General features: G+C 41.2%; 1 protein-coding gene across 1 annotated transcript in view; it reads right to left on the bottom strand.

Moving 5' to 3' along the window:
• The window catches only part of LOC124262082 (4-coumarate--CoA ligase 5-like), a 37,825-nt gene that overhangs the window by 16,061 nt on the left and 7,363 nt on the right, over positions 1-14,401 (bottom strand). The gene's annotated exons all lie outside the window — the stretch shown is intronic.

Consider the following 14,401-nt stretch of genomic DNA (forward strand, 5'->3'; position numbering starts at 1 on the left):
GCCGCTTTTAGCAATATTCCAGCAACATCACGGCGGGAGACACAAGCAATGGGCTTCACACATTGTGCCCATGTGGGGATTCGAACCCGGGTCTTCGGCGTGACGAGCCAACGCTTTAACCATTAGGGTACCCTACCGCCCCCGGGTTGTTTGAGATAGGCTTAATAAGTGTTATCTTACTGCGCGTGTAGATATCTTCATTTTGACATATTAATACGGTATGAATACATTTGAATAATCGTCAAATGGATGTAATGTACTGTGATCACGTCTAGAATATGCTGAGATTTGATTTTTTTAACACGATGAAGCTGAATTCAACTTCAGTGATCAAAAAACCTTTCTAAAATCAATTACCAATCAAAATGAATGGTTACTATTTTTCATCAGAACAACAATGTATACATCATTGCACACATCAAACCAACACACGACAAATCCACATATACCTGCAAATGTTTGTCAGTCAAATACGGTTACCGTCTAATGATCTTAACAAAGTACAACATCCGCTTTAATAACACATAGTGCGCTAAAACAACCCATTTGCTTGTTTTAACACCATGTCATTATTAATCTTAAATATGCGAAGTAGCAGTTCCCGTCAGTAATCAAAATATGCTTTTCAGTATACCAGTATCTTCGGTGGGCATTTCATCAGACACTGAAAAATACTACTCGTTATTCCGAGATATGCTAGCAATGGAAAATAAGAGAAAAAACAACCCCGCTTCCTGTGATGAATGGAGAAAGACTCAACAATAATGTCAATCTGCATACGACTTTACCTTGAATAATAGAGGGTAGGACAAAAACCCACCCTCACAAAAACCCACCCTGACAAAACCCACCCTGAAAATCCCACCCTGACAAAATCCCACCCTGACAAAACCCACCCTGACAAAACCCACCCTGACAAAATCCCACCCTGACAAAACCCACCCTGACAAAATCCCAACCAGACAAAATCCTATAGGACAAAATGTCTGAACGCTGTGGACAAAATCCCAACAGTGTGAAAAATGACATACAATTTATTTTGAAATAGATATTTTTCTTTTTCTTCATGAATAAATTATGGCCGATGAAATGCTTGAAACTGGAATTCCAAACTTCAGAAGGACTGTTGGTACGCTGCTGATTGTCCACGGTCCCTTCATGACATCCCAGACATCAAGTGTGAAGACTGGGTGTACACGTCGCAGTCGGAGGGGCTGTTGTCGTATGTCGCCAGGGTTGATAGGTCGCTGGATTCTCAATGTCATGACTTCTACATGTGACTCATCTGCTGGATGACCATGAGATATAACAAGAACCGGATTCTCCATTGTCAACGATGTCTTCATGGACCCACGACATTCTAATGCAATTTTCCTTGAACATTCCCAGCTGTGTACAAAAATCCATCTAGTGCTATTTTAACTCCTCCCTTATTGCTATTCAGTACTTCCATTTTGGAACACTGATAAAAACTGTCATCATCAGAGACACATTTAGCAATGTAGCAATAACATATACATGGGATTTTGTCCTATGTTGGTTATTTTTGCGAGAAATTTTGTCCTATGGGATTTTGTCAGGGTGGGATTTTGTCCGTCCATTAAAAACAAAACGCGTTTTTGTCATTGACATCTGGACTAAATATATTCGCCTACATTGTTTTGAATAGGATCATCAACTGTACAGAGAGATAAGATGGATTGGGGAAGGCAATTGCACATTAGTGATCTGAATGAAAAGATAATACTTGTGATGTTCTGATAGCCAGGCTCGGGTTACGCATGCCCTTGTACGCACAAGGTTACATGTAGCTCCCGCTGATCTTAACATGTGTAGGTTTCTGCTTTGTACACGTCAGAAAGTTTTAAAAAGGATTGTTTCTGAAGAAAATAAAAGGATGAAAATTATAGGTTTTGTATATTGTTCAGCTGAGGATGAGGTTTGATGGGAGCACTTTACTTATACCGGTACCATTGTTTTAGCTACTTCCAGTTGTTGTATATAGGAGTCTAATCCTAATCCTGAAAACCCTAACCTAAGCTCCCTTCCGATCATGCGCAGAAAATACGTTTAGTGGTACCGGTATAAGTAAATCTACCCGTTTGATGTTTTTCAAATATATTATTTCTGAACATCACCTAACCTTTAAAGAACCACTAAACTTTGTTTTTTGTTACTCTTTTAACCATTACATATGAAAGATTTGTGGTTAGTCTTATGCGGAACACCAAATTCATTCTTTAAAAACTTGTGGTTAATTAATACCGAGCGATTAAAAGTGGCCAAAAAGTCGCCTGCTTCCCTCTCGCCCGCCAACGAAACCACAGACAGGTTACGTAACTCTGTCGCCAGAGCACTGCAGTGACGTCATATGAGGAACGATTTTCAGTTAGTTGTATAGAAAATGTGTAGCACGCTCATCATTTTGATGATTTCTCGACATCAACGACGACATGCCGAATCGTTGCTTTGTCGTCAATTGCTCCTAGGGGTCGGGCGATGGTGTCCCCATGCACAGATTTCCGGACCCCGCAGTTCGTGCTAAATGGGTTATGTTTGTGAGTGCGAAGCGAGCGTTGTGGAAGCCTGAAACGATATCTTACTTGTGTTCAGATCGCTTCACGGAAGTTAAAGAATCAGAAACTACTTACTAGTTGTAGTAAAATATGCATATGATTGATGACCATAAAGATTTTCTATGACACAACTTGTAACATAACGATTTCTTCCTCGGAAGTGAGGTTGTGGTCGAAGTAACAATAATATTGTAAGTAGTATTATATTGACACCCACCTCGCTGCCACGAGAAATTGTTATGATATACGCTATGTCATGCAAAATCCTATTGGCCATCAATAAAATACATATTTTACTACCAGTAGAAAGTAGTTTTGATTTTGCACAACTCGGTGAAAACAAACCTAAATACCATTTATCCTCAGACTGGCGGATGTTCCCGACAGGGCGCCGCCATTTTAAAAATAAAAAAATCTGTTAGAATTAATGAGATTATAGTTTGTTTTCATCAAGTTAGAAAATCAAGACTACTTTCTACTCGTTGTTAAATATGTATTGGAATCATAACCAAACGGATTTTGCATGACACAACTTATAACATAACGATTTCTTCCAAGGAAGCGAGGTGGGGTCGAAGTCACAATACTGCGCGATAAATTTCTTTGCTACATTCCCATGGTTAATGTCCACTCACCAGTATGTAGATACTAGTCAATGTGCGTCTTTATATTTGGTCTTATAATCCTAATTAGTTTATTATCACACTTGTATGCATTTTGAAACTAAATAAAAGCAGACGATCTGCTGATACTTATAGTGAATTTATAACAGAACTGTAATATCTAGACATTTTATAGTTTGCCAATGTGAATCATAATTCGCACACACACCCTAGTGCATGTTGTCTGTCTCATTACACTTCACGGCGAAAACAATGATTCTGTTGAATGCTACGACAAATGAATAAAAACAAAATGCAAATATTAAAATTAAAACAGATTAAAGTTATAGGAACAATATCAGGCCATTACCTTGTTCGAGGAATGTATCCATCAATATCCACAAAACTGTTCCAAATGATGTGTCTTTTAACAGTTTAATATACGAAAAAGTGATAAATCTTTTCAGGTATTGGTGTATAGTCTCATTGGTCACCCAAGATAGCACACCTGGCAACTAATTGCATAACGTCCGCCTTTCTCGCCTTAATCCTTTAATCGATGTTTATAATGTTGAATATTTACTCCAGACACAAGAAATGCCAAATGGGAACCTTTGTCGGGTAATCTAAGTGTGTTACCACTAATTATACCTGTTATAAATTCATTAACTGACCATCAAGTGAATGATGACAAATAACATGTGTAGGTTTATACCACCTAACACGGGTTACAACGAGGGAGTATTAATTGCTGTATTGCATGTGAAAACGTATGGGCCGACACTGTTTTGAGAATACAAACAGATTTTTACATGACCTGATTAAATATCGAGGTAAAACAACACAGAAAACCTGGCATGTTGTTGTATCGGTCACGGCGACTTATTGTATTCAAGGGGATTGTGTATGACTATGCATGTCTTAAACACCAACTAGGACAAACAATTTGTCCACCTGAAATAGGAAGCTGGTGGCTCTCAGTTTACTCATGAATTGACCATTTGCGGCATTTAATATCCCGGGGTGGCAGTTTGATTATCTGTAAAGGTTTGAAACATATCCCCCCAAATGCACATAAACGTGAGGGGGACTGTGCCCACTAGCTTATCATTTATCATTGTTCAAGTCATAGTGACATATAGTTCAAGTCAAGAGTGCTTTCCGCAATCTGATTGGTTAATTACCCTTGTCGAATATTGTTCGACATACCTGAAAATGATGGCCTAATAACCGCACATTAATACGTTGGCACTAATACCGTACTATTTTCGCTGCATGAATTTGCATAATTGAGGAACATTACCACCTCAAATTCTTTCTCTGGGATTTTGATACAATCTTTGAAGACGACAAATTCTTGGAAGAATTATTCAAAGATGATGGTGTATACAATCACATGGCACATAATCATATGTGATCAGATAACAGTAAAGTGATTGAAGAGCCATAAAATAATATCCTTCAATGATGTTTATTCACAAATGAACTGCTCCGCAAATTTCAAGCATTCGAGTATTTACTTTGGTACAATATTCCAAGTTTAAAGATTATTATTCAGCATAAAGAATACGTTAATGATACTTGTTTCTAGATAATGATCTTCCAAAATACACCAATGCCAGCACTCCGGACGTTTCCACTTCGAAATTCCAGCGCTAACGCTGACCCGGCTCCATCTTGTACACCGATCGTCCCTCCACAGTCCCGCTTTGCTAAGGTTGATGAGAATGGCGTGAGGGAAATAATTGATGGGTCATTATCGAAAGCAACTGAGAGAAATACAATTTTCTTCAGAGGTGTGCAAGGTTTAACATTTTGTAAACAAACCAAATAAAAAAGGAAGTTATACATGTTAGTTACCTCCCTTTCGCTAGACTGTCACAAGGCTTCTAAACAGAATTATCAAAGGCATAAATGCAAATATGGTTATTATTTATCAAAAACAGCTTTCAACAAGATTTACATCTGATCTAACACTGAATGATAATATTATGATATACTAAAATAGCAAAAAATAAATACTAATCGGTAATAATGAAAAGGTACTAATGCAGTCTAGAACAATCCCACTGACACAAGCCCAAGCATATCAAAACAATTAAAAATGTTGAAATCTTACCTTTTGTGTCCGGTTTCATCCTTCATGTTGTACAAATCCCACATGAATCCCAATAATGAATCGTTCTTTCAACATCCGAAATCTGTCGTCGATATCCGCGATTCTGTTGGGTACACCGCACTTCATTCACGATGCGTTGGCAAAAATTCACTGTCACAAATGATGAAAAACATCTCCAAGAATGCCAAGTTGCCACACACATACACAAATCACTGCCTTCGCGCAACAGCCGTCATTCTGCTATCTCATGCCGGAATCGAGTTGAAAGTTTAAAATCATACTGCACCGAATCCAGCAGTGTACAGAAGAGGTCGTACTCGGCCATTTTGCAGGGGTCTGATCGCCAACGCGTCGATTCTCGTGCCGTTGCCACTGTTTCAAATCATAGAAGGGACATTGTCGCTATGTCGCATTGTCGCGTTGTCAAAAACAAGTAAAGTGAGGCAAAATAAACCAAAACGCGACACGCGACATCGCGACAACGCGACATTTCGCCCATTTGTCGCATTGTCGCGATGTCGCGTGTCGCGTGTCGCGTTTTGAATAATATTTTCTATTCCTCCAAAGGGCGACACGCGACATAGCGACAATTTTCAAGGTCAAAATATGTCGCGTTGTCGCGCGTCGCCCTATCTAAGATGTGTAAAAAGAAGCCTAAAATTCACTAAAACGCGACACGCGACAATGCGACATATTATATGTCGCATTGTCGCGTCGCGTCGCGTTTTCGCCCTTTCGATTACCGGTGCGCATGCGTAGAAAGTCAATTAGTCTACGCATGCGCAGGAAATGTTATACTCTATTTCACACTTCAGTGGTCTTTGTTACCTCCAATGGTTTTTACAATGAAGTAGTACGCGTAATGATAATGGGGGCTGCTTTTCTTGAACTTAATGGGAATCTTTCATTGTTGCTTTGAAAATTATTGTATATATTGTAAATGTATTTGGCCAATCAAGTGTGTTTTAGCAGCAAGACAAATTATTAGCGCTACTATTCATTGTAATCACTGCACACGGTGGCTCTGTCATTCAAGGCGGGGCAATTTGCTGTGCAGAGTTGTGTCTCTTAGTCACACCAGAAAACTATGATCATAGGTTCTAATCCCAGTACCATACATACTCATCACTTTGGACATTTCACCCATATCAAGCTCACAGGTTGTGAAAACACTCAAATATTGTTAAAATTCAGGCCACATCGGCATAAACATCAAGTGGTGTCCACGAATGGGTCACTATGTTCCACAGTGTGGCTCCTCAGAGAGATTCTTGGTACAGTCCTGTCCGACGCTGATGAACTTGTTCAGCCAGCAGTGGATGGATACCAGGTAGAATGAGATGGTAATATCTCTTAACCATCCTGCACCTCAAATACAGTTTTGGTCGACTTTGAACGTGATATTCTTCTTGGGAAAACGCCATACAAATGGAATGTTATCATTATGATTTTAAAAGCGGGCAAATCGCTTGGCAGAGTTGCGTACCCTTGGAGCGCCAGAAATCAACACTCGCTCGCTCGCTCCCTCCCTCCCTCCATTCCACTCCCCGCTCCACCCACTCACTCCACCCCACTCCACTACACTCAATCTCCGCTCCACTCTACTCTACTCTACTCCACACCACTTCGCTCCACTCACTCACTCACTCACTCATTCCACTCCACTCCGCTCCACTCACTCACTCACTCATTCCACTCCACTCCGCTCCGCTCCTCTCCGCTCACTGACTCACTTCTCTCACTCACTCATTCCACTCCACTCCACTTCGCTTCGCTCCGCTCCGCTCACTGACTCACCTCTCTCTCACTCACTCATTCCGCTCCGCTCCCCTCCACCCACTCACTCCTCCACTCCCGCTCCGCTCACTCACTCATTCCTCTCACCCGCTCCCCGCTCCACTCACTCACTCATGCTCTCCTCACTTCCTCCTCCACTCCACTCCGCCCACTCCACTCAACTCCAATCCACTCCAAACATCGAAAAGTAATCATGCTTGTGATAGTTTATAAAATCCGCGGTAACTAATAAAACGCGCGCGACGCGACAATGCGACAACGCGACATTTTGATGAAATGTCGCGTTGTCGTTGTCGCGTGTCGCGTTTTGTTAAAATATTGAGTATAGTATGTATTATAATGTATTTGACTAAAACGCGACGCGACAATGCGACAACGCGACATTTTGATGAAATGTCGCGTTGTCGCGCGTCGCGTGTCACGTGTCGCGCTTTGTTAAAATATTGAGTACAGTTTGTATTATAACGTATTTACTAAAACGCGACACGCGACAATGCGACAACGCGACATTTTGATGTCGCGCGTCGGTAGGTTCCAGGCCTGAACGTTGGTGCACCATTGAACTCGATGTCGACGATGTTGTTGTCGAAGCACAGGGCCAAAATTAGGTCATCTGGCACGTAAATCAGCCTCTCTCAACCTGTTCCTGACAGTCTGTGCAGAAAGCCTCCTCAATCCGGGTATTTGTGGAGCGGTACTGGTCGCCGTAGCTGTTTGATGACGCAGGTGATGTACCCGGATGTAGCGATCCTGCGCCGCAGTGGTCGCTCGAGGTCGCCCACTACGAGGGGCATCTGCTACCGCATTCTGCCGGCGATTTCTCTCCCAGAGCCGTGAAATGGTGCTTTGGTGAACATTCATGCGTCGGGCAACTGCACGTTGAGACGCCAGCTTCAAGCAAACCAATGGCGATATGACGGTTGGCTTCACTTAGACGTGGCATTTTGCGTTCGTCAACAATATTCCAAATACAGTGAATAATCGACAGGCAACGATCAACCTTTTATACCAATCATTGAGACTATCTGATCCCCAACTTTCACGTGCATTGCATGTGAATTGTGTATTCTGTGACACTACACGCCGAATCATGCTGTTAAATACGGTGTTGTGATGTTTCAAAACATAAACACCATAGGACTCATAAACAGAGCAAAACCTTTTGTAAAATGAATCACGTTTTCATTCATTGCTACATGAAATTGCTATTTTCACGATGCGTTTCTTTTTGGGAGAGTATATATTGATTATTTTGAGCATGATAACCCTGGTGATATTAGAATAGATCTGATACATCTTAATAATCATATAATTTGATATCAGCAATTATTCAGCAGTTAACAAGTTTGATTAAATGCTACAATGGAGTCTTTTTGCGTTACTTTATTATACTTTAGGGCTGTGCATACAAACATATTTCAACACATAATCAGTGATTTTACATTGAATTTTGGAGAATGACAGTGCTCTGAATTTGTTAGCCAGTTCACTATTAATATTTGTTTTAAATTGAAATTGTATGGTTTGTATCTAGATATCTGGGTATTGTGTTAACACCTATCCTTATTTGGACTAAAGCACTAACTACTCTTGGTGTAGAGATTGAAAGGCTATTATGACATTGTACAGATATTAAAAGAAAGTTGGAAATATACCATGTCCAAACACTAGGAATCATTTAAAAGAGTCATACTGGCAGGTACAAAGGATTTCATGGCACGATTGGTTTAAAACGGGGTAAATGATAACGGCGCCCAGAAGGCAGTAATTTATACTCATAGTAGATGGGATGATCTACTATGGGATATGTTATTATCTGATAGCTAATAAACTTACGTGTAACGGATTCCTCCTGAGTACATCATGTAAATAAGGCAACAAATGACTCTTTAGAATGTAAACCATAGATATGTAGAAAGTTGATATAAACTTTCCATGAGCAAATAAAGAGTTGAATATTTAAATATAACTCAAACTATGCAAAAGCTAGTTCCTGGTGAAAAATCACACACCACACGATGGAACATACATAACAACATAACAAGCTTCTAATAGTATACATGTATATTAATTCCTCGCATTATGTACACTTCAACAGGCTGGACAAAATAAACAGCATTGTTAGCCACAGCGACAGCTTGTTTGGTGTCACACGCATGTGCTGCTTTGACAACTACAACATGGTGGTGCATTTACATTAATAAACATAAATCTGTTAAGCTGACTGGAAGCCACAGACATGTCAGGAATGGATACTGAGTCTGATCTATCATAACAGTCGCAGTAACATGTTTACAGATGCTGTTGCATTTCCAGGGACTTTATTGTAACGCAACCTCTCCCCAAACTCCCCCAAGAATAACAACAACAACAACGACCAAAACAGCTGGAATCAAGGTATATAGTGTCCCTGATAGTGCAAAGACCCCGTTAGTGACAATACATACCTTGGTGCCTTATGGGCCAACCAGCTTGGTTAGCTTATAGTGAGTGAGTATGGTTTTACGCCGCTTTTAGTAATAGTCGAACAATATCACGGCGGGGGACAACAGAAATGGGCTTCACACATTGTAACCATGTGAGGAATCGTACCCGGGTCTTCGGCGTGCCAAGCAAGCGAACGCTTTAACCATTAAGCTACGTATACCCTTCCACCCCTAGTTAGCTTATGAAGATGTTTCTGAAAGTGACTGCTTAAAACATAGAGCCATTACACATCACGTCATGGTGTAATGAAAACACTTCTTTATTCTAACGCTGCAAAGGTTTTTCAGTGATAGGGTTTTTCTGGTTTAGATTTTTTTTTTCGTATCAATTATAACGATAAGTTAACGATGAATTATTATTATAGTTCGTCTTTTCAAGGACGAAACTAAAGGCTTACAAAATTATTTTAGGGCCGACATGTAAATGCAGGTTCAACGGATGATATACATTTGTTTCGGAAATAAATTAATTAGCTTCAGCGAAGTGAATAATGAGTGAGAGGCAGGCAATTAAATACTGTTTGGTTCACGTGGTAGGTAATTGGGTGTAATGTACATGTGTCGCTTGATCACCTAGTAACTCGTTTGATTGACTTTACACAAGGGACAATTAAACAGGCGGATTACAGGTGTAATAGATATAACAATACGAACTATTTATCTCTTTACCTCTCTATAATCTCATACCTACGTATACAGATGCTAAGAGAAGGAGGGGCGGTGGGCAGCCTTATGGTTAAAGCGTTTGTTCGTCACGTCATAGCCCTGGTTTGATTCCCACAGCGGTACTTTCTGTGAAACCCATTTCTGGTGATATTGCTGATATTGCTGGAATATTGCTAAAATAGGCGTAAAGAACACTCCTCTCCCCTTAAGCACTGTAATTTAAATAATGTGCTTTAAGAACGCACATGTCTCATTAAATCGTATTTATATTAATTTTAACTGTGCTGAAATTCTTCTTCGATTGGCATTCGAGCAGTTGAGGAGATGAAGAATGAGGTCAATTTTTATGGACATACAACTTCTTTATTCTATGTCGAAACGTCGCCAAAACAGAATAAAGAAGCTGTATAACCATACAGATTGTCCTCATTCTTCAGTGCTGACATTGCTAAAAACGATAACAAGTGTTGTGTCAGCACGTTTGACATGAGTACTTCCAGAAAAATAGCATGTGTTGGTCTTACACAATCGAGTAAATGTTGATAAGGAAGGCTAATCACACTTGCTGTCGTTAATAATGAACAAAAAATAAGCAAACAGAAATCAAGACAATAGGTGTTCTTGGAGCAACAAGTCATATCTATCTCTTTATCATATTGTTGAATATACATTTGGACTCAAACTCAGTTCCATGAGGAATACTGTAAATTTGTGGACACTGGGGATATATATGTCTGTCTCACAGTCCCTGAACCACGTTATTTCCGCTATAGCCTAGCCCTCCCTGCAATGTAGTCTGTCTCACAGTCCCTGAACCACGTTATTTCCCCTACTGCCTAGTCCTCCCTGCAATGTAGCCTGTCTCACAGTCCCAGAACCACGTTATTTCCCCTTCTGCCTAGTCCTCCCTGCAATGTAGTCTGTCTCACAGTCCCTGAACCACGTTATTTCCCCTACTGCCTACCTCTCCCTGCAATGTAGTCTGTTTCACAGTCCCTGAACCACGTTATTTCCCCTACTGCCCCTACTGCAATGTAGTCTGTCCTCCCTGCAATCCCCTACTACTCCCAATGTAGTCTGTCTCACAGTCCCTGAACCACGTTATTTCCCCTACTGCCTACCTCTCCCTGCAATGTAGTCTGTCTCACAGTCCCTGAAATTTCCCCTACTGCCACTGTTATTTCCCCTGAACCACGTTATTTCCCCTACTGCCTAGTCCTCCCTGCAATGTAGTCTGTCTCACAGTCCCTGAACCACGTTATTTCCCCTACTGCCTAGTCCTCCCTGCAATGTAGTCTGTCTCACAGCCCTGAACCACGTTATTTCCTACCTACTCCCCCTGCAATGTAGTCCTCTCCCTGCAAGTCCCTGAACCACGTTATTTCCCCTACTGTCTAGTCCTCCCCTGCAATGTAGTCTATTTCCCACAGTCCCCTGAACCACATTATTTCCCCTACTGCCTAGTCCTCCTGCAATGTAGTCTGTCTCACAGTCCTCCCCTGAACCACGTTATTTCCCCTACCCTACCCTCCCCCCCTCCCTGCAATGCCTAGTCCTCCCTGCAATGCCAAAAGCAAGTGAAGCAAGTCTAAATTTCCTATGAAATCTCCCAACGCACTAGCTTGGGGTACTTTACAATTGAAATAAAATTATTTGTTACTATCAAAATTGCATCAATTTAGGGACTAAGCGTTATGTCCAGAGGTATTTACCAATACGTATGGTTTAATTACTCTGTAATCCAGTTTAACTTTTGACCTTTGGCCCGGCCCATGCTATACGGGGCTCATCCTTTCTTGAAGTTTACAACACCAGCTGGCTGAACGAATTGGGTCATCTTTTATAGTCCGATAGCTGTTGTATGCGTAGTCAACTAGCAACTGTAGTTTATTCCAATTTTATACGCTTTCGTTTCACATTTATATGCAGTTACATATATTGCATTGCAGTTCTTTACTCCCAATGCGTGTGAAATCTCAGCCCATTTTCTTCTTTTGTTTCCGATAGATAGGAAGGCCTGGTCAAGAGAAGTCAATGACCCTACCCCACTCAGGCCACTGTTTTGAATTCAAAACAGCACCAAGCTTGCACTCTCACACTGCCGTGAAGCAGTAACCCGCCCCACCCATCCAGCTCCCTGCATTTATCTCAGTATATGTGTAGTAGCTTATCAAATCATGCAGTCAGTTCAGCAATATGGACCCATTGAAAAACTTACACTAATACTCATTATCAAACCAAGTCGTTCATGAGAAACAACAGCTTACGGTATCACGAGGAGTTGGAATGGAAACTAATGACCACACATAATAACTGCAAATAGCAGTGTTCCTTGAGCATTATAAAACATGTCAGAGAGAGGACTAACCTGTTTTTTTCCAAGTACCGGACCTGACTCTTCCTCACGACTATACAGCTCTCTACACACAGACCAGTGGGTCTGTTATTCAAGCTACAGGCGTTATATTAATGTGGCGTCCGACTAGCTCCTGATATTATAGCTGTGGTGACGGATGGCTGGATTGCTGATCGACCACTTTATGTACAATATTGCCGACTCACCCTTGGTGAGAAGTTTAGTCTGTCCTAGATTATCGTCACCCTCACAGCCATGCTGTTAAGTATGTCAAGGCAAAGGGGCACGTGAGGCGCTACTGATGTCGTTGGTTATATCACAAAGTCTTTGTTCGGTATATTGTCTTCCATTTCGTGATGTCATAAATGTCAAGCTGATCTAAACGTTCAGTTTTACCTCAAGTCCCAAACAATTGTATGCATCTTTGTTGAACAGATAGCATAAACCACGTGGGTCACAATAACCCATTATCAGATCTAAGATATAATATTTCTTGAAAATTGGACCGAAACTTTTTTATGCCCCTAGTATAGTTCCATGCTCTCAGTCACTTCCGAATACTGAGTAGTTTGTATGGAATCCTGGAAGGGACATTGTCGCGTTGTCGCGCTTTGGTTAATTTTGCCTCATTTTGCTTGTTTTTGAAAGGGCGACAACGCGGCAACGCGACAACGCGACAATGTCCCTTCCAGGATTCCATAAGTTGGTCCCTCGTGTCGAGTGAGTGTGTGCGTTTTACGCCGCACTCAGCAATATTCCAGCTATATGGCGGCTGCCTGTAAATAATCAAGTGTGGACCAGACAATCCAGTGATCAACAGTATGAGCATCGATCTACGCAATTGGGCCCTCATGTCGACCTGGAGTATATACTCATGGAAATGACTAAGGGAACACATGAAAGTACAAGTGTTCCGTTATTGTTTTTCCAGGTTTCTTCACAAGGTATGTATTGCACTGTGGGTGAAATTCTGGGAATAAATAAAGGAACACTTGTACTTTCATGTGAATAATTAAAAACTTTGCTCCATCTGTTGATGACGACAATAGTGCTGAAACATGAACACAACTCATGGCCTCATACAAGGGACATTACTGCTACAGGAATGCTGTTCTCCCGAAAAATAACCTCGATATTCTGATGAAAATAAAGAAAGAATCAGCTGGATACATTATACCCAAACTGTAATGTGAACATGAACACTAACTGGTTTCAGTGAATGTGGCATGGATAATGATGTTTGGGAGGTAAGCTTGAGTCAGTATGTTTATACACCGCTTTTGGAAACATATCTCGGCGGAGACCGCAGACATTGGTTTCACATAAGAAATGTCGCACTGATAGCGGTTTCTTAAAGCACACACTTTAATTCACTCTAATGAACAATCAAAACGGAGGGTTGAGTTCAAACTTGACAATTATGGTTAACACATTTTCGGGAATCACAATTAGATTTCACACAAACAAAATCACCAAAAATGGTACCATTAAGATACCCCAAAGTCAGTATCGTGTGTGGCCTCTATGGGCATCGATGAAATCGTTGCATCGTCTGTACATGGAATGAATTAGCCGGTCGATGAAGGCCATAGGCACTTGGCTCCATACACTGCGAAATGCCTGATCGAGTCCAGTCGCAGCGGTCGGCCTTGGTTGGAGGTCATTCTGTCTTCTTTGAATCTCGTCCCAAAGGTCTTGTACTGGACTTTAATTCGGACGGAGTGCAGGCTATTGGTGGGTTTGGATGCCATGTTGTCTTAGGAAGTCCAATGTTGCTCTGGCAGTGTGGGCACGAGCGT

Source organism: Haliotis rubra, unplaced genomic scaffold (assembly GCF_003918875.1).
Source record: "Haliotis rubra isolate DU_JTF1 unplaced genomic scaffold, ASM391887v1 Scf82, whole genome shotgun sequence".
NCBI lineage: Eukaryota > Metazoa > Mollusca > Gastropoda > Lepetellida > Haliotidae > Haliotis > Haliotis rubra.